This window comes from Hibiscus syriacus, unplaced genomic scaffold (genome assembly GCF_006381635.1).
Source record: "Hibiscus syriacus cultivar Baekdansim isolate YM2019G1 unplaced genomic scaffold, ASM638163v2 tig00110450_pilon, whole genome shotgun sequence".
Lineage (NCBI taxonomy): Eukaryota > Viridiplantae > Streptophyta > Magnoliopsida > Malvales > Malvaceae > Hibiscus > Hibiscus syriacus.
Window position 1 is genome coordinate 10,060,007 of NW_024062743.1, and position 21,635 is coordinate 10,081,641.

A 21,635-nucleotide genomic window follows, 5' to 3' on the forward strand; every position below is an offset into this window, starting at 1 on the left:
GATGCACTGACGCTCCCAACTGTATTAATTAATTGTTTTCACACTTAAACGGCTCTATTGACTCCTCTAATCATCCCCAACGTTCAAAAGTGATTCAAGGTATATTTAAACAAGCTTATAAGCCATTGATCAATAACAAGAATCATCAAGCAACTAGAATCAAGAGAGAATCAAAGAGAAAGCATCAAACCTCAAGTTTGAGCATTTCAAGCCTATTTTTCATTCAATATTCATTTTGCTTTTAAGAACACTTTTGTACTCAATTGTATTCATTCTTGAGTGTTATTTTCTTTGTTCTAGAATTGTGCAAACAATCTACCTTGTGAGGATTTCCTTGTAAGTTTGCAAATTTGTATTGTTCTCTTTGGGAGAGAGTTTTCTCAAGAATTTGGGGTATAATTCTTGAGGGTTTGTAAGGTTACTCTTTGTCCTCAAAAGAAAGACAAATTAGTGAATTTGTGGAAAATCCTTAGTGCTGATAGCTAAGGTAGTGGACGTAGACTTTGGTTGAGAAAGTCGAACCACTCTAAATCGCTGTGCAAATCTTTTCAATTTTCTGAAAAAGCTTCCACCAAAATTTTTATTGCCAATTCACCCCACTCTTGGCCGATTCCGCCAATCGATTAACTCAACAATTGGTATCAGAGCCTCACTCATTTGAAGGTTTAATATCCTCTTGAGTCGATCCGGGAAGAGTTAAATCGATAAAGATGGCGTCTACTTCCGGTTCATTCTCCATGGAAGAATCCAGACCTATTGATGTGCCTCCACACTTCAATGGAACAAATTATCGTCATTGGAAGAGGTGTATGATGATATTCATCAAAGCATTTGATATGGAAGATTGGATGATAATCAAGAAAGGATATTCCTCTCGTACTAAGAAGGCAAAGAAGTAGAGTGTTCAAGAATAGAAGGAAGCTCAATAAAACTCAAAGGCTATACACATGTTGTGTTGTGCAATTGATCCTAATGTATATAAAGGAGTTTCTTCTTGTTCAAGTGCCAAGGAAATGTGGGATAAGCTTGAGGAGATCTATAGAGACAAGGAAGAAGAATAACCAATAAAAGTGATGTCTCTATTAGCTCTCACAGAGCCAAAGGTATCTTCTAACTCAAATATATCAAATTCAAAATCTTTTAATGAGTTACAATATGCTTATGATAAATTATTTTCGGAGTTTGAGACCATGAACTCCAAATACAATAAACTAATTTCTAAATTTATTGCTAAAAATGATCTTTTTTTGAAAGCTAAAACAGACTTGGAAAATCAAAATGAAATGTTGAGAAATGAGTTAGAGCTTTCAAAAATAAAATCTGAAAACTTTGAAAAAGAAATTTTCAAATTAAACAAACTTCTTCTAGAAACGAAAATGGATTTTGAAAATCAAAATGAAATCTTGAAGAAGAATTTAGAGCTTTCAAAAATGAAATTTGAAAGTATTGAAAAAGAAATTTTCGATTTGAAAGTTAAGCTTGAATGTTTAACAAAAGAAAAAGAGATCATTTTAAATAATTTATCTAGTTCAATAACGAAAATATGTTCACATTGTCATTATCATTGTCATAAGGTACGTAATTGTCCTTTAAAGAAAGGAAAACAATTTAAAATTAGACAAGTATGGGTTCCAAAAGGAACAAGAGACATTGAAACTAATGTTCAAGGATCCAAAGCAATTTGGATACCAAAAATCTTCTTAAATGTCTCCTGTAGGTGTGTGGGAGCAATGGTGATGAAGATGATGATATTCAAGATGCTCTAGCCACACATGAAAAAGGAATGGGTAACCTCTAAACTTAATGTTTTTATTTGGTTGCTCATTTAGTTTATGCATGCATGAGGTTTTTAATTCTAAATGATTATGTTTTATCTCATGTATGTTGAAAAATATTGTATGATGAACATAATAATTTTTGGTCATGTTTTATAAACTCTAGTTCATCATATTATTTTTTGGTCAAAATTGTTTTTAAAATGTAATTTATATCTCTTTAACAATTGATATCGATTTTTCAAGAACTTTGGTTTTGCAAAATTTTGACCTGAAATTTTTCTTAATGTTTATGCATAGATTTTTGTTTAAATATTATAAAGTTTTAATGCATAACATTTTCAAAAAACTTTATGCATGTGCTCTTAATCTCTATAATCAACATTGCATAATGTTTTATATGTGAATGGATTAAAGCATAATCTATTGAGCATTAGTCAATTTTGTGATAAGGGATTCAATGTCATGTTTGATATTAATGGTTGTAAAGTCATTAACATTGCATCTAATCAGATTATGCTTGTTGGTCATAAAATAGGGATATATACATGATGCATTTAGATTTTATTGATATGACTAATTTATGCCTAGTTGCTAAGGATGAGCGTGATAGTTGGTTATGGCATAGGAGACTAGGACATGCTAGTATGAGTGTTTTACAATGGCTAATTCAAGGTGATTTAGTTCGAGGGTTGCCTAAGCTTAAATTTGATAATGATAAAATCTGTGATGCTTGTGCTAAAGGAAAATAAAAGCGAGTTTCTTTTAAATCCATTAATGACGTATCAACTAGTATAGTATTACAATTGATCCACTTAGATTGTTTTGGGCCAACTAGGACTACTAGCTTGGGTGGAAAACAATATGCATTTGTCTTGGTAGATGACTATTCTAGATACACTTGGGTTCTATTCTTAAGTACTAAAGATGAAGCATTAGAAAATTTCATCACATTTTCAAAAGTAATCCAAAACAAAAAAGGTTACTCTATAACTAGTGTCAGAAGTGATCATGGAACTGAGTTTGAAAATCTTGGATTTACTGAGTTTTGTAATTCTAATGGTATTAGCCATAATTTTTCAGCACCTAGAACCCCTCAACAAAATGAAATTGTTGAGAGGAAAAATCGAACTTTAGAAGAAATGGCTAGAACCATGCTTTGTGAAAATAATTTGCCAAAGTATTTTTGGGTAGAAGCCACAAATACCGCTTGTTATGTTATTAATCGAGTAATAATTAGGCCTATTTTAAAGAAAACTCCATATGAACTTTTCAAAAATAAAAAACCTAACATTAGTTATTTTCATCCTTTTGGATGTAAGTGTTTTGTTTTAAACAACGGTAAAGACAATCTTGGCAAATTTGATACTAAAAGTGATGAAGGAATTTTTCTGGGTTATTACTTAAATTCTAAAGCTTATCAAGTATTTAATAAAATAACTTTGGTTGTAGAAGAGTCTATACATGTTGTTTTTGATGATAATCTCCTTCCAAGGAAGGATTCTTGTTTGAATGATGATATAGGTATTATAAATACAAATGACGTTGGAGAATCATCATCAAAGGAAGAAACAAAAGATGAGGAAACTCATGATCCTCTTGAGAATCCAACCATTGAAGAAAGGGAAGTATCTTATCCAAGAGAGTATAACTATGTCAAGGATGGTGAGATTATAGGTGATCCATCCAAATGGGTAACAACTCGATCTTCTCTTAGAAATATTTGTAATTATGTTGCATTTATTTCATGCATAGAGCCTAAGAACATCAAAAAAGCATTAAAAGATGAACATTGGATTATGGCTATGCAAGAAGAATTAAATCAATTTGAGAGAAGTAAAGTATGGACATTAGTTGAAAGGCCTAGTAATAAAACTACTGTAGGTACTAGATGGGTATTTAGAAATAAGCTTGATGGAAGTGGTAATATAGTGAGGAACAAGGCTATACTCAAGAAGAAGGTATAGACTATGATGAAACATACGCTCCCGTAGCTAGGATGGAAGCAATTAGAATGTTACTAGCATTTTCATGTTTTCATGAATTTAAATTATATCAAATAGATGTTAAAAGTGCATTTTTAAATGGTTTTATAAAAGAAGAAGTGTATGTGGAACAACCTCCAGGTTTTGAAGATTCAAAATTTCTGGATCATGTTCTTAAATTGACAAAAGAACTTTTGGTTTAAAACAAACTCCAAGAGCTTGGAATGAAAGATTGTCAAATTTTTTAATTGAAAAAGGATTTTCAAAAGGGAAGGTTGACACTACATTGTTTTTAAAGCATAAAGGTAAAGATTTATTAGTAATACAAATTTATGTTGATGATATAATATTTGGTTCTACTAATGATGTTCTTTGCCAAGAATTTTCCAAGCAAATGCAAAGTGAATTCGAAATGAGCATGATGGGGGAGCTCTCATTTTTCTTGGGACTCCAAATCAAGCAAAGAAAAGATGGCATCTTCATCAATCAAGCTAAGTACGTCAAAGATATGCTCAAGAAGTTTGGACTGGAAAATGGCAAACCTTATGACACTCCAATGAGCTCTTCAACAAATCTTGACTTAGATGAAGGAGGTAAATGTGTAGATGTTAAATTATATAGGTCAATGATTAGATCTCTACTTTATCTAACTGCAAGTAGACCGGATATTATGTTTAGTGTTTGCTTATGTGCTAGATTTCAATCATGCCCTAAGGAATCACATTTACTAGCTGTTAAGAGAATCTTTAGATACCTTAAAGACACTCCTAGTTTAGGACTTTGGTATCCTAGAGACTCTAGCTTTAGCTTGCATGCTTTTTCTGATGCGGATTATGGATGATGCAAATTAGATAGGAAAAGCACCTCCGGTACTTGCCAATTCCTTGGAAATATTTTGATTTCTTGGTTTTCAAAGAAACAAAATTGTGTTGCATTATCTACCACTGAAGCAGAATACATTTCAGCCGGTAATTGTTGTGCACAAGTTTTATGGATAAAACAACAACTTTTTTATTATGGAATTAAAGTAGGTACAATTCCTATCAAGTGCGACAATACTAGTGCTATTTGTCTCACTAAAAATCCCTTCCAACACTCTAGAACTAAGCACATTGAAATAAGACATCACTTCATTAGAGACCATGTCACTAAGGAAGATATAGTTCTAGAATTTGTTGATACTTTGCACCAATTAGCTGATATCTTTATAAAACCTTTAGACAAAGAAAGATTTTGGACACTTAAGAGAGAATTAGGTTTAACTGACCTATCTTCACTTAGTGTTTAAAATAGTTTTTAGCACTTTTAAGAATAAATGAAAAATACTTATAATGATAATTTTTGATTGCATTCTTTGCTATTAGTTAGGGGGAGTTTATGTTATTTGGCGAAAATTAATTTTATGTTCAAATATTATTTAAGAGATTAACTTGATTGATTGAACATGGTTAATTTTCAATATATGAGTTGCCAAGACCACTAGAGCTAATTAATTTAGCATTTTGAGTCTTTAAAACAGATATTTGAACATTTTTGTGCCTCATGCACCGATGCATTTAATGCATCGATGCATACCTTTGAATGTGCATCGATTCATCATGTTGATGCGCCGATGCACGGGGTCATGCATCGATGCATCCGTCAGGTTTTGGGTTAAAATGCCTCATTTTCTTCATTTTCTCAAAACCTAAAAACCCCTCTCTCAAAGCCGTTCGTCTCTCTCTCTCTAAAATCTCCATTCTTGCTCAAAATCAACGATTTTTCATCGGAATCTTCAAGCTTTTCAACTCTCAAACCTGCTTCAATCATTAAATCATGCAAAACAACTCCTCATCCCTCTCAATCCGAATTTTCAAGGTATTTTTCTAAAAAACCTCTATTTTACAAATTTATGATTTTAGAACTAGTTTTAATTAGTTCTAGGATGTACATTATATCGGCATTGATTGTTTGTTGGTTCTAAACTAGATTTTACTACCAATTTCGTCCAAAACAAACATTTTTTCAAAAAATTATGGATTTCGAAACTTAAAAAAAAATTAGTAAGATTTTTTATTTAATTGTTTTTGTTTTCATGAAAACTATATTATTATGATTATCAAATATTTTAATAGTTTTCAAAACATGCCCATTAGGATATGGTTTAGAGAACCTTGAATTATTGAGGACTCATTTTAGTTTTGGGATTGATTGTGCATAAATGTGTTTCAAATTGCAGGTAATATTTCTTATTTTGTTTCCTTTAATCATGTCTAATCCAAAACGTCCTAGAACTTCGTCTAGTCGTTCTCGTTCAAACCAACCGCCAAATCATGTTCCTCCATCACCTACTAGCCTATTAGATTCTTGTTTTAACATGCCTGAGCATCATAGAGACGACCTGTACTCTAGGTACAGAAATTCTTTCCAAACTTATAGAATTCGTGAAGAACGTATTCCTTCGCTTCAAGCCATGGTTGACATTGACTTCGAATACCTTCCAATTCTTAAAACTTGGAAGTTTGATAAACTGTTTCAGCTTAAACCCATAGTCTATCAACAATTGGTCCGTATTTTCTATTCCAATGCGGTGTGTATTCAAAATGAAACCCAATGTGGAACTATAGCCATTAGATCCTATCTCTTAGGCCAATATATTAATATTGACCCCGAGACTATAACTTTCCGTTTTGGGTTAGATGATAGTGGTGTTTATAATGAGAGTGAAAATGTGGAATATCCCTATGTTCCAAACTCAAGTGTTAGTACTCTACGATCTCATCACGATCGTTTTCTCCATTTGATGATATCTTGGTGGTTTAGACCATCCGGAGGTAGGTACTCCACACTTCATGCCAGGGATTTATGGTGGATGTATTGTATCAAAAATAAAATCAAAATAAATCTGCCCCACATTATTTTCAATCAACTAGTGGACATCATAAACATTGTTCTTTCAAAACATTGATTTATGGTTATCTTCTTAGTAACCTCTTTATCAAACTTGGTCTAGACGTCTCTCTTGACAATCCTATCCCACTCCAAAATCAAATAAATCTCACATCCTTGAAGAAAGCGGATTGAAAACAAGATGATGTAACCGGTCAATGGGTTTTTAGACCCGGCAAGCAACCTCTGGGAGCTAGTTCCTCTCGAGATGCTCCTAGCTCCTGTCGTGCTCCTCCTCCTCCTACTTCGACTCCGGCTGATGACGATGATCCTGAATTCTAACAGCTTATGCAAGACATAGATGATCACGTACCCGATGACGAGCCTACACCGGAACCAGCTCCACAAGAGGATCAAATGCCTCCATATTTTCGATCGTTCTTGGAGACATTTGATTTACGATATGCTTCCATTGAATCACACTTGACTGCTACTCACGAGCAGTAAATCAACGTTTAGACACTTTGGATGCTCGACAGATGGAGTTTCAACGGGAGATGCTTGCACGCGTGGATAATCTCTCGCTTGAGATGCAAGCCCGTTTTCCTCCTCCCCCTCCCGATCCTTCTATGGATGAGTAGATCTTGTTTTAGGATCGTCTTGAACGTTTATTGTTAAACTTTGTTTACCTTGTTTGACTTTGTTTGGATATATGATTTGGTTATTTTATGAATTTTACTTAATATATATTAGTTTGGTTTGAAATTTCTTTTTGAGCTTAATGGTTATTAATTTTTGCATCATCATAGTAGCATTATGACTGATTATCCATTTATGATTATAAATATTGATTATGAAACTAATGGTTAATCTCTCTTTTGATTGTGATCTTAGCATCCTAATATAAATATAATATTAATTGGCTATGTTTTTCACTAACTTGTTTAAAACGTTTCGAAGCTTTTTGATTTAACAAAAAGGGGGAGAAATGTTAAGTGTTGAAATAAATGTTAAGTGCTGAAATGTTTTTTAAAAGGGGAAAAAGTGTTTTAGTAAGAGGGAGTAATCTTTCAAAACTGATTTCAAATTTAGAAAATCTTAAAATAACACAAATGTTTTGTTATATCAAAAACGGGGAGATTGTTGAAAACATTTTGATATTTCGATATAACAAATTAAGTTTAAATGAATTTTAAGATTTTACAAATGATTTTCTAAGTATATTCGATTCAAATTAATCGAATGTCAAACTATTACTCCAAGTCTTTCAAAAACAATTTTAATCCTTACTAAATGTGTAAAATTGTGATTTATACTTAAACTATTTTTGAAACATTTTTCACAAAGTATTTTGAACCAAAATCAAGCCTAAAATCAATTTTTCAGAGTGATGAACAGATGCACCAATCCATGCATCGATGCACCAGCCATGCATCGATGCACTGAGGATTTTATAAGAACATCGAATCCATTTGATGCATCGATGCACCAGCCATGCATCGATGCACTCGGGCTATTTTAAAACATCGAATGCACTTGATGCATCGATGCACTCTTAGTGCACCGATGCACTAAAGTTCCAACGGTCAAAATATTTGAATTTTACATTGATGCACCGATGCACCATGGGTATGCATCGATGCACTGACGCTCCTAACTGTATTATTTAATTGTTTTCACACTTAAACAGCTCTATTGACTCCTCTAATCATCCCCAACGTTCAGAAGTGATTCAAGGTGTATTTAAATAAGCTTAGAAGCCATTGATCAATAACAAGAATCATCAAGCAACTAGAATCAAGAGAGAAACAAAGAGAAAGCATCAAACCTCAAGTTTGAGCATTTCAAGCCTATTTTTCATTCAATATTCATTTTGCTTTTAAGAACACTTTTGTACTCAATTGTATTCATTCTTGAGTGTTCTTTTCTTTGTTCTAGAATTGTGCAAACAATCTACCTTGTGAGGATTTCCTTGTAAGTTTGCAAATTTGTATTGTTCTCTTTGGGAGAGAGTTTTCTCAAGAATTTGGGGTATAATTCTTGAAGGTTTGTAAGGTTACTCTTTGTCCTCAAAAGAAAGACAAATTACTGAATTTGTGGAAAATCCTTAGTGTGGATAGCTAAGGTAGTGGACGTAGACTTTGGTTGAGAAAGTCGAACCACTCTAAATCGCTGTGCAAATCTTTCCAATTTTCTGCAAAAGCTTCCACCAAAATTTTTATTGCCAATTCACCCTCCTCTTGGCCTATTCCGTCAATCGATTAACTCAACAGTTTCTAGGGTAAAGAAGTTGGGGGAAGGGGTGAGGGGGAACATGATCTCCATACTTTTCTAACTTGAGAATGTATAGAGCAAGACCCCTACTAAAACTGCAAAATTTTGCTGGGTTTGGTAAATGTATAGACAACACACCTATGAACAGGTGAAAATCATAATGTTACTATATACACCCCCAGTATACAAATAATATTTACATTCGTTGTCAAGTTTACACACACATAAGATTATTAATTATTAGAAGTAAAAGAAGTAATATTTATTTTTGGATTCTTCATTTCATTATTTTATATTTTTCATTATTAATCCGTCAATTTACAAGAATACGTTAGAAAACAAAGGTAGCTGTTAAAGCGGATTTGGCGTACAATTTACAAGGCTATCAGGCTATGTACTGATGTATATGTCCAGCAAACGAGGAACTGAACTTCGTATGCCTGTTCTTGCTAAGGGGAAAAGGTTTTCCTCAGCTAGACTTTAACCTATCCAATCGATAAAACCTCTGCATATATTGAGAAAATAAAGTGTTAAAATGACGATGAAGAAGCTGGATGATGCGTCTACAAACATCGATTGATAATCCTCACCAGAATAGAGTGGATATGTTCTAGTAAAGGCACAAGTAATGAGATCAATGTCTGCATATCCTCTTTAAGGTTATCGTAATTTTGATTTTTTTTATGAGGAGACTAATAAATATCTTGTTATCCGGTACCAGTTTTAGAGCTAACTGTAAACTTGAATTCTGTTGGTTCATGTTAAATTAAAAGAAAATGTTCAAACATTACTTAAAAAAACATGTCAGTTGCTGTTAACTGGAGCAGGAATGCCTAGATACCTTAAAAGCAGCCGACGAGATCCATCCATGCCTAGGCTTCAAAGTAACATTATAGGATTCTTGAACTGCTTGTTCCATGTTCTGCTCAGGTTCCCTCACCAATCTTTGTAACAAAGCCACCATAAAATCCATGGATCTGAAAGGGAAACGAGTTTATGTTAGACCCAAAAGACAAAAGGCTGGTTTGGTTTTTCATTCTTCTTGAAGTACCTCTGTTTCGAATTCGTGTCCAATGCATGTTTTGGTAAAGTAAAGCTGAATCAACAGTAAACAAGTTTAGATTATTCGAGAAAAGTTTTATTCAGATTTTCACTAGCTATGGATAAATTCGTGGTAATGGCATGATGCATGGTCCCTTCTCTCTATATATAAAGAAATAAATTCGAAAATATTCATGTGTTACATATATCTATATTCTGCTTACCTGGTAAGCCAGGGGAAGGCTTTACTGCAACTGCTGCCCTTTCTTGCATTCCCTTCACTCTCTTCCTTTTTCAACATCCCAATCATATTCGAATACTTTGTAGGATCCGATTCCAAAAGAATCTCCAATCTCTAAAAAATGAATAGAAGAGAGGCAGTTCAGTCAATCTACAAATAGTGGAGTTTTCCCATGGACAAAACTGCCCATTTAAAAACTGGTTAAATGACAAAAATAAAGACAAATGAAGTGGAAGATTCGTTCAAACATCACAAGGGTGTTCTTGTCAACTACGAAGAAATTAAGTTCTTTCTTCAACTATGCAGTGTTTTAGCTTTACTTTTAATTGGTTGACTTTTAATTAAAAAGTGAATGTGATTTTAGAAAATCTTTCGTTTCGAAAAATTTGAGATTCCTTTATTAATATAAAAAGTATGGTTCGATGAGTCGCCACCAATATTTGATTAGAGTGTGATTGGACACCCAAAAACGTTTTGTCATTTTAAATAAAAAATACTTTTAATTAAAACGACAAATTTATGTCTACGTTACCAGAAAATGAGTTTGGTAGTCGATTACACGTGGGGAAGGATTAGCACCCCCACAGTGTCCTAAATCGGTACCTAGTCGATTAATTAATGTATTTGCAATAAAATTTACAAATGTGAATTTAATTTGATTTATGATCCCAACAAAATAACAACATATGAATTTTACCATATTCAAAAACACCCAGATTGATTAAGTTAAAATTATATAGCCTTTAGAAAGATAAAGAATATCCGATTATTTAAAAATATCGAGACCATATCTTAAATAGTTATAACAACATTTTCTCAATAAATTTAAATAGTCGAACATTTCTTTTTCTTCTATTACCAAATTTTAAAGTGATGAGTCAATTTCTTAGGTGTCACTGATGGGATACACTTTTATTTTAAAATCGTTAAAAGCGGACCTCGAATAAGTTAAGACAACACACTTAAAACTTTAAATTAAAAGGGTATTACCCTTAATTCAATTATGTAATAATGTCGAGTTATGCAAATGAGGATAACATACATATTAACTAAAAAACATACTCGAATACATGTTTAAACCTAATAAATTTTAAAAGAATACATGCACATGTGAATAGTAATATATATATACACATCTACTTTATAAACATGTTAATGGATTATCGATATTTTAAAATGGTTAAACTTATGTATTACATGTATTATAATATGTAATAAATATCTAATGCTTTTTCACAACTTAAAGAAAAAAAATGTTTATTACGTTATGACTAGTATATGCATGAACTATTGATAAAAAATTAAATCCTATTTAATATTTAAATGCATACATATATACGGCTACACAAACACCATATAATATACTAGAGGAAATAAACGCTTCGAATATAAAAATAACTACCCATAAATGAAACAAAACAAGTCACCATTGGTTCATATAATACTCACAATTGCCTATAGTTATTTTAAATTATAAAGGACTAAAAGAGGAAATAACAAAGACATATATACTAAAATGCAAGACTAAATAATATTGTAGGACTAAAACAAGAATCCACAAAATTACAGTTCAAATGTAAAAACCACATGGAATCGAAATAGCCTTAGCCTAGGACTAAAAAGAAAATGCGTAAATTTTGAAGATATAAACAGAAACTCAAAAGGCAACAAGACCAAAATGCAATACTTTGAATATTAAAGGTTTGCACACATGATTTACCTAAAAATATTTAATATATATTCTAACAAACTAAACCTAATCCTAAATAACACCCCAACAGTCATTCTATCCTCCTCTGCCCCCTCTTCTTCTCCACGGCCGAGAACCCTCTCCTCAACCTATTTTTCGCCCCCGATTGCAAAACCTTAGCCACCAAAAACAGACCCTACACCTATCGAAACCAAACCATGGATGCTCTCCTCCCGACACTGGATCCGAACCCACAAGGTAACTCAAGACAATTAAGGTAAATTGACCCCTTCATTCTCTTTAGGTAAGCATCTCGAATGGGTTCTCTCCCTTTTTCATTTTGGGTATTATGGTTGTGGATTTCTTGTTGATGAGAATGTTTTTTTAAAAAAATATTCCTAAATACTAAACGAACGCCCTAAACGGTCTAAAGATTCGACCTCTTTCTTGTGTCCTAGACAACCAGAGACCGACGAGACTCCGACAACAACCCTAGCTTCGGTGACGAGGGTTTATCACTAAAGTAAGCTCAATCACTCTCTCTATTTTACTTTTATTTTCAAATTAGCTACCCCTCACACAAAACTACTGGATATCGAAATGAAGAAGGAAAGTATCTTAACAAATGTTACTGTTTTCTTTCAAACCAAAAGAAGAGAGAAATCTAAAAAAAACTTTTCTTGTATTTATTTCGAATAAAAAAATTCCTTTTACATTTTCTTCTCTGATTTTCTTTTTCTCGTTGCTCCCCCTTACAAAATGCTCTCTTTTTCTATTTCGCTCATAATCCCCTTTTCTGTTCTTGCTTTTGAAAACCCCCGGTTACCATTGTTTTCCTTACTCCCCTTGTTGGTTTCCTGTTGAAAAACCGAGAACCCCCATTGAAATTCCCCCTTTTTTTTGATGATTTTTGAATGACCCCAAATCCAAATCACCTTTTCTGCGTTTGTGACATCTTCTCCTCCTCTTTTCCGTTTTCTGGTTCCCTCTATATATGGTTATTTTGAATCCACCTTTTCCTTCGATTAGTGCTGAAGCAGGTATCCTTAATCTCGTAATTTTCGGGATTTTCTCTTTATTTCAAAGGTTTAGGTAAACTTAATTTTTTGTGTTGGCATTGGTTTTGATCCTGTCACATTTGCTGATATGCCAGATGATGACAACTTCTAGAAGCATTTGGTGGTGGCTAATTGTGTTTGTTAACTTTGGAGAGGATTTCACGTGATAGTTGAGATGTTGTAGCATGTGCAATGGTTGGGGGCCGAGCTGTACATGGGAGGCATGGGCAGCCCGGGTCGGGTTGATGCATTCAGGTCCAGGTCGAGCTTGTAATGGATCTTGTCTTGTATTTGTTTTGGGTCTCAAATTGAGGATACACTTGGCCTACCAACAAATGTAATAAAATAATTAATAATAATAATAATACTAATATATTATAATATTTTTTAAGCCCAGTCAAAAATGGGTGTCTACAGCTGCCCCTCTTTGCATATTCTTGTGTTAACTAGAATATGGAAAAGATGAAAAAGACAACCATTTTTTGTCTGGTCTTCTTTTTTTAGCGTTTGATTTGGATATCCTTCGTTGTAAAGCATTGGATTGAACAAGTTCTTCTCATTATGAACTTCTTCTTCATCGTTGGATGAGTTCTTCTCATTATGAACTCTTCATTGAAAATACTGATGCAAGGTTGAACAAGTTCTTCTCATTATGAACTTCTTCTTCCTTGTTGGATGAGTTCTTCTCATTATGAACTCTTCATTGGAAATACTGATGCAAGGTTGAACAAATTCTTCTCATTATGAACTTCTTCTTCCTCGTTGGATGAGTTCTTCTCATTATGAACTCTTCTGGAAATATTGGTTCACCTCCTTCTGTGGTGAATTTGAAAGGAACAAGTTCTTCTCATTATGAACTTTCTCCTTTAGGACGAGTTCTTCTCATTATGAACTCTCCATTAGAAATGTTAATTCCTCAAGCGATGCGTCACTGATTCGAAATGCCGTGAATCGAGTGATAGGTCGAACAAGCTCTTCTCATTATGAACTTTTTATCCCTCTGTAGGATGAGTTCTTCTCATTATGAACTCTCAATTAAAAATGGCAATCCCTCAGGCGAGGCGTCACTGATTTGAAATGTCGTGAATCAAGTGATATGTCAAACAAGCTCTTCTCATTATGAACTTTTTCTCCCTCTATCGGATGAGTTCTTCTCATTATGAACTCTTAATTGGAAATGTCAACCCCTCAAGCGAGAAGTCATTGATTCAAAATGTCGTGAATCGAGCAACGAAAATGTCGAAAACATCCAGCACTGAAGGTCTTATAGATGGCCCGAAGGACTTACAAATCAAGAAACCCCTGAAGGCTTAGTTTCTCATTTGAAAATATCCTGCACTGAAGGTCTTATGGATGGCCCGAAAGACTTACAAATCAAGAAACCCCCGAAGGCTTAGTTTCTAAAATCTCATTTGAAAACATCTTGCACTGAAGGTCTTATGGATGGCCCGAAGGACTTACAAATCAAGAAACCCCCGAAGGCTTAGTTTCTAGAAACACTTTTGAGAAAAATCCCTAAAAATTAAGGTTAATTTCTTTGAAATTCATTTGAGAAAAATCAAGAAACTTCCGAAAATCGGACTTAGTTTCTTTAAAACACATTAGTTGGGTAACATGCCCCACTTCAAAAATGATGATTGTTCTGTGTATTGGGTTCCTCAATTCTTTGAGGTTCTTCCACTCGGAATATAATTCCCTTCATTCACGGCTTGAATTATATCTTTTCATTCTTTTTTTCTTGAAAAATCTGTAAAATTATGCTTTGATGCATGAATGCAATGAATATGTATCTAAATGTAATGTATGATTTTCTTATATGCAAATGATGTTCTTATGAATGCAAAAATGTTGATGCAATCTTCATTTGACTTCAAAGTGGTGAACTCGATTTTCCTTCACTTAGTCAAAATGTCATTTCAAGCTGGCATTTCTGATGAACCATCTGATCCACTTGCATCTTTGTGTTTTTTCATTAAAGCCTTAAAAAAATGTTTCGTTTGTGGAACTCTTGTCATAGTCAGAATTATGATCTTAATGCCCCATTTTGTCCTTGACTCAATGACGCTTTCCGAGTTGTTGTTTTGGGACTCAGCCATTGATTGATGATCGGTTGGTTTGCTTTACAAGGTAAGCTCTGCTCAAATTCACGGTCTTCCCCTGACACTTCAAGTTGTGAGACTCATTCTCAATATCTTCTTGGCCTGAATCTTGTCATCCCAACATGATCTGGATTTCTGGTCATGCCCTAAAGTGGGAACTCGTGGATTTCTTCATGCCCAATATATCCTAACTTGAATGTTCTCATTCTAGTGTCTCTACACAGTAGTGTTGTCAAGTTGTTTGAGGGCGTCTCTTTACATTGTTATAAACACTTAAGAAGTGATCAATTCTTCTAACAAAATGTCTTGCATTTTATACAAGCTGTAATATGTACCCCTTCTAAATAATGAGGTCATCTTCTTCTTGATGGGTTATTGACAACGTCACAAGGAAATGTTATAAGTTCTATTCTTCATTCATTCTGTTCTCTTAGACCATCTGCTTCAAGATTGTGGAATATTTCATGTTCTAGCATTGCTTATTCTTCTTCTCCAATATATGCATAATGAGCCTCGCCAACTTCAAGGGCCTTTCACATTTGAAACTATCATATTTGAAAATATTTTCCCCTTTTCTCTTATTTTAGGGATCAAAGAATAGAAGAATTTTATAAAAATTTCCCCTTAATTCAGGCTCACAATCGTATCAAATCATAAATATGAGTTCACAGAATATCAAAAGAATCAATATCTCTTTAATGTTTTCAGGGTTATGGCTCTTTGACAAGTGTCAAAATTCAGGGGTTGGCTTCATATTTTCTAAGGTTTCAACCACCAAAATGTCATTTTTTCTTGATCATTGTGAACATCGAACATTCCCTTGTTTCTTGGCTTGGTATTTTAATCGGATGCGAATAAAATGACGCAACTAGCATAATCAATTACTAGACTTTGTAGAACACTTCTATTTCAGTACTTTGAAATCTTCCATTTGTTCAAGCTTCGTAGACTCTTCTAACAAAGGCAATGCAGAAATATCAGTCTAAAAATGAAATTCCTGAGTGCTCGTGTGAAATTGACAATAACAGGTGTTTCTTAACTCCCTTAGTCCATATTTACCTAAACTCCTTATTTATAAAATTGATTTAATTTGCCATTGTCTGGCTAGCTGAAATCAGCTTTATTGTAATTTTCCTTTATCGGGCTAGCGGAAGGGTTCATCCCATCACAAAGTCTTTGACTTGACAATCACAGTGGAGCTTAAAACGAATTGCCAAGTACTCGATCAAGGTCATGGTTTGAATATAATCTATTCATAAAGCCAGGGCTTTCGAGTTTCCTCTATAACTAATTGCCTTGGCGGAATAGCTCGGCTTTATTGTATACACATATTATATATATATATATATATATATATATATATATATATATATATATATATGTTGGTATACGGATTTTATTTCTTAATCTTGTCGAGGAGAACCTGTTATAGTCCCGGTGTTTGTTGAAGGTCAAAAAATCTCAACGTTAGAGTTCAATTTCTAAGCAACTAACCTAAACTAGATTCACCTACTCGACTATTCCATCCGTAAAGATCATAATCATCATTGAACGTCGTCAACAAAAGTATGGTCTAGACAGTTTTGTGATGTTATACACAAAAGATGCCCCATGTTGTCAGCTCCTATGCATACCTGAATACCAAGCCTATTGTTCATTTCCTTATAAGAGGAGAAGGTATATCGATCCCTTCAATAGAAAGGTATGGTGTTCGATTGTATCTTCTGGGGATAAAGTCAATGTCCTTGTTTTATCAGGTTTCAACCTTGTCATTTTGTCAAAGATTTATAACTCTAATCATTTAAAGAGTTTTTGATTCAATTAATATTCAAAGAATTTGAAGTTGCAAATTTGATTTAATGCTCACCACCCTTAAAGTAACATGAATTAATTTAAATATCATTATAAAAAAACTGATGAGAAAGTCCCAAAAAACATATTCAAACAAGATGTTACAAATGACATAAAGTTCCATGAAATGACTTCTTCCTAATAAGGATGCCTCATTACTCATCTAATGTAGAAACACCCGACCCAAACAGATGTTACATTATGTGCTTTGACGCTCCACTCGAGCTCGTCATCCATTGTTTCACCAATTCTTGTGTAAACGTCCCATTTTCCACAAGCATCTCTATCTCCTTCAACAACGGCCTACAATTCCCTATAGAATACCCCCAATGCCCCTAGGTGAAAATCACAGGCACTATCTTGATCATAGCTATGAGAAGAAGGGTTTGGTTTCACTTTCATTGGCCTCAGTGTGAGGTATTGACCTTTAACCATAGGGGATATAGATTCGCGATAGAAGTTTGAAACACTTTCAAAATATTTTTTGATCTTGGGACTTTCTTTGGACGACTCGAGTAACATGTTTCCCCTTTTCTTTTACAGTTGTGGGAGCTCTAGATATGACATTCATTCACCTCATCAACCTTTTCCTTTTGATCGGTTGGACATTTAGAAGCGACTTGCAAGTTTCCTTTGCTGACTACATCTTCAATTAACTTTCCAGTCATCATAATATCCTTAAATCCATTCGTCGAATTTCCCAGCATTAACTCAAAGAAAGGAGCTGAAAGAAAATCGTGAAACATATACGATATTTCCTCTTTTAACAACGGAGGTTGAACTTGTGCTGCCACACCTTTCCATTTTAGGGCATATTCTTTAAAGCTCTCAGTAGTTTTCATCCTTATCCTTTGAAGGTAATGACATTTTGGGGCTAAGCCTTTAATATATCAAAATTTCCCCAAAAAAACCTTTGATACTACAGCTGGACCAACAAGACTATCATGGAAGAAATGAATCAGCAAATTATCATTATTTAAGTACCCTTCCCTCTTTCTACAAAACATCCTCAGATGAATTAAGGGACAACTGGTGCCATCATATATCTCTAAATTAGACACCCTAAATTCATGTGGGATGACCAATCAAGGATCAAACTGAGTTTTATAGCTTCTAACTCCTTGTGAGAGGTACTAATGACCTTTGTATCTTTAATGGCTTCATCCAACCACTTGAATTCATCTTTAAATTGCTTATAATTGATGAGGCTCTTCCCTAGGCCTGAGTTAGATGCTATAGGGAAGATTATAACTTTTGATGAATTAGTATGATGACATTGATTTCCTTTATCCTCCACTTTCTCTTTACCCTGTGGTACCAGTACCTGGATCATTTGATTCGATATGCCTTGCAGAGAACCCGACGCTTGATTCCTCGTATCTTGTTGTAACCCGACCAACTGCTCTTGCAAATGATCTTGTGATTTCTCATTAGATTGCTCCATTGTTTCTATTTGTTTGTTCATGATGATGAGGAAGTAGTATGAATGAATGATCTTGTTATTACTGTCACATAATCTTTCATAAGTTATTTCCATGTTTTCATAATTAATGCATATAAAATGCTTAAATAAATACATGCAATGCCAATGCAAATGCTAAATGCAAATACAAAAGGTATCATTCCAGAGTGACCATCTTAAAACAACTTTCATTGAACACAAAGGTCTCAATACATCAAACAAACTTTACATATAATGGATAACTTTCACTCCGAATTTTTCTATCTCTTCAAAATCCAATTTAATTTCCACTCATGCTCAGGGGTCGACTTGTCAATCTGATTCAATTATCTTGCAAATCCAGCTAAATCAAACCATTTGTGAGTCACATTACTTGCTTGGGTCATAACTTATTTCATGACTTTGTCCCTTTTCTCTATCTTGAGTGTCGATTCTCGGAGATGCAAACACTGCTGTTGATTTTTCCTTGTAAGAAAGTCATTGTGGTTATGAAACTCTTGCATAAGGTCACTACAGTCGTCCACCATCTTCATCAACTTTTTGTTCTTGGCTCTAGTCACTTCTAGCTATGCTTTATTCTCCCACTTGTGGTGTTGATATGAAATTTTCATGTTGGCTATGAACAAATTCAACGTCTGATTTTTGGCTTGATATTTTCCCAAATTATCAATAGTTATATTGCACCTTCTTTATGCAATCTGCAAATCATGAGAAAACTTATCGGCTCGACCTTCACGCACCTTGCAATTCTTTCTCCACTATTCAACATCATTCTTCAGTTTAGCGACCGATGTTATCAACTTCTCTGGGACATTTCATATACCAGCAAATTTAAAGGCTTGATTGATCCTTTGAAATATATCTCGCATGGCTTCCATCTCTCTGCTCAATTTATCACTTTCACTCTTTAAATGAAAAATCTAAGCTTCGTATTTTGCAAACAATCTTTTTCCTGGATGTCCTCACTGATACCCTTACCTTTGGTCACCTCTGGTTCAAACTCAATAGGATAATCCATTGCCAAAATGGGTTATCCTTTCAATTCAAACTCTAAAACTCCATGATCTAGAAGAAGTTGGACTCGACGTTTGAAGGCAGAACAATTCTCAATATAATGTCCTAGAATACCAGCATGATATTCACAACAAACATTGATGTCATACCAACTTTGATATGGAGGTTGCAGAGTTTTCACATAATACATGGCTTTTTTTTAACCTTCTGAACTTCTAAAGTTACCACTATTTCTTTGGCATTTCCAAACAGCTTGTTGATACAAACAGTGATTGTGTGTGGCTTCTCTAAAGTAGTCTCTTGTATATTTGACACCTCAAGGTTGCTTTCGTCGAGCTCTTTCTTTTCTGTTGTAGAAGTCCCACTTCCTTTGGCCAAAGCATCTATTCTATCCATCATCCTAGACATCTGCTCTTTTATCTCTCTTATCTCCCTTTGCTATTCGTTAGACATGTGACCTTTGTGTGAACATCCATCCATCATTCTCGAAGCTTTTTCATGATGCCACTTCTTAACTGTGTTATAGCTTTCTTGATCACGAAACCATTTGTCCGTCATGAAAACCTTTTACTATGATGAACACTCACAAATCAACACCTTTTGATTTTGTCAAGATCATGCAATGCAGACAAAGAGAAAAACAACATAACAAACAAGTTAGTACATATAAGATGACAAAAAGTAATAATAGCAAGATAAATAAATTAATAAGTTTATGTAAAATAAGAATGCAAATGCAAATGTAAATGCACAAGGTGTTAATTTCTAAAATGACCACTATAGAACAACCTTCATTTAGACAACAAGATTTTGTTACACCATGTAGTCAAAATACAATTGTGATTCTTCAATTCTTCATTTCCTTAAACCGTACATTTCATGGAATCTAACATTACACCCTAATGTTGTCGGCATACTCTATCACCTTTGATGACGTCGGATGCCCCCATTTTTACTTTCAGTGCAAAGTGGTCTTCATGTCTTTTTGAATAGTCTTCTCTTCCTTGGTATGATTGCATCTATATCATGAAGGAATATCTCAGCCTTGTGAAGGGTCTCCTCGTCTCTTAAGGGAATATATTGGCCTTCGATTCTTTACCAGAAGTCTTCAATCAGCTTCAAATTTATTCATTCATTGGATGTCTTTCTTCATGAATCGTTTGAACATCTTTGGATTTCCCGATTTTGACTACATGGTTAAGATTTTCTTGTCTCATTATGACCAGTCTTTTTATTAGTCAATCACTTGTGAATTAACACCTTTGAATGACATGAAGATGCAAATGCAATAAATCCAAAATAAAATGGACATAAAACCAAAATGGGTTAGTACACATATTATAAACAAAATAATAAGTATCAAAATCATAAATAAAACCTACCCTCACATGTTGACTACCCAATCATGCTTAGTAGATCCTACCCAACATGATATCTACCTCCATGCTTTGTTATTCACAAAAATCCAAGAAACCAGATCCGACCCCAAGAAAATACAATAACCAGTCGTGGATCGTCTATCTTCAACTGACTAGGTGCAGTCAGCGTCTGTATGGCAAACTAAACTAAACAGTCCTGCTTCTTTGAACACAAGCCCATAACTAGGAGTTCCACTGAAATATCTCAGTATACGCTTAACCCCAAGAAAATACAGTAACCAGTTTGGCTTACCTTATTCACCGCATATGCAGTATCTGGTCTTGTAAGGAAGACATATTGAAGCCCTCCAATAATGCTTCGAAAAAGATGGGCATCATTAATAGCTTGCCCACTATCAACACTTAGCTTGAGAGTAACAACCATAAGTGTTGGAGCAGGCCTAGCATGAATCATATCAGCCTTCTTTCACAATTCCTCAATGTATTTCTTTTGACTTAGGATTAGCCCAGACTTGGTATGTAGCACCTTTATACCCAAAAAGAGTACATGCTCTCCTAAAGCCTTTAATGAAAATTCAACACTAATTTTTTAAACCACATCATTCACTTCTATTGTGTTGTTCTCAGTGATGATGATATCATCCACATAAACCATCAACAACATAGTTCTATTGTGATCACCACGAATAAACAAAGAAAAATCTATTTTAGTAGCCAATAAACCCATCTTTGCAACAAGAAAACTTTTGAGAGTATAAAACCAGGCTCGATGTGCTTGCAGAAGACCATACAGAGCCTTGTTCAATTTACAGACCAGCTTCTCACCCATTTTCACATGCCTCTCAAACCCCAAAGGTTGTTACATATAAATTTCTTCATCCAGTTGTATATTTAAGAT

At 34.1% G+C, this 21,635-nt stretch overlaps 1 pseudogene; it reads right to left on the reverse strand.

Annotated features, from left to right (window-relative positions):
- Positions 1 to 9,352: 9,352 nt before the first annotated feature.
- Positions 9,353 to 21,191, reverse strand: LOC120126217 (annotated as a pseudogene).
- Between the last annotated feature and the right edge of the window lie 444 nt (positions 21,192 to 21,635).